Source organism: Penaeus monodon, chromosome 23, assembly GCF_015228065.2.
Source record: "Penaeus monodon isolate SGIC_2016 chromosome 23, NSTDA_Pmon_1, whole genome shotgun sequence".
Taxonomy (NCBI): Eukaryota; Metazoa; Arthropoda; class Malacostraca; order Decapoda; family Penaeidae; genus Penaeus; species Penaeus monodon.
The window spans coordinates 1607101-1607661 of NC_051408.1; the positions used below are offsets into that span (position 1 = coordinate 1607101).

At 57.2% G+C, this 561-nt stretch overlaps 1 pseudogene; it reads right to left on the reverse strand.

Annotated features, from left to right (window-relative positions):
• The window catches only part of LOC119587666, a 99109-nt pseudogene that overhangs the window by 597 nt on the left and 97951 nt on the right, over window positions 1-561 (reverse strand).

The following is a 561-nucleotide window of genomic DNA, read 5'->3' on the forward strand; positions in this document are numbered from 1 at the left end:
CGTGAGATTAGAATGATCTTCGGAGAACCTAATCTTCATTTCTAATTATCTAATCTAATAATTTAATGAATAACTTAATGTAAAATTTAATGATTTTTCTTTTTTCCTTTTTGTGTATTTGCATCTGTCCCCGCGCGTGCACTGGCACTATGCACGCACCCCCCCCCCGTCCCCCCGGTGCACTGGCACTATGCACGCACCCCCTCCTGTTCCCGCGCGTGCACTGGCACTATGCACGCACCCCCTCCTGTTCCCGCGCGTGCACTGGCACTATGCACGCACCCCCTCCTGTTCCCGCGCGTGCACTGGCACTATGCACGCACCCCCTCCTGTCCCCGCGCGTGCACTGGCACTATGCACGCACCCCCTCCTGTCCCCGCGCGTGCACTGGCACTATGCACGCACCCCCTCCTGTTCCCGCGCGTGCACTGGCACTATGCACGCACCCCCTCCACGTACACATGCAGCCGTGACTCCTCCTTCCAGCAACACCGAAACACAGCAAAACCAGGGACGGAACAACACGGGGCAGCTTCTGTTCAATCCTCCTTCGCCTTGCCC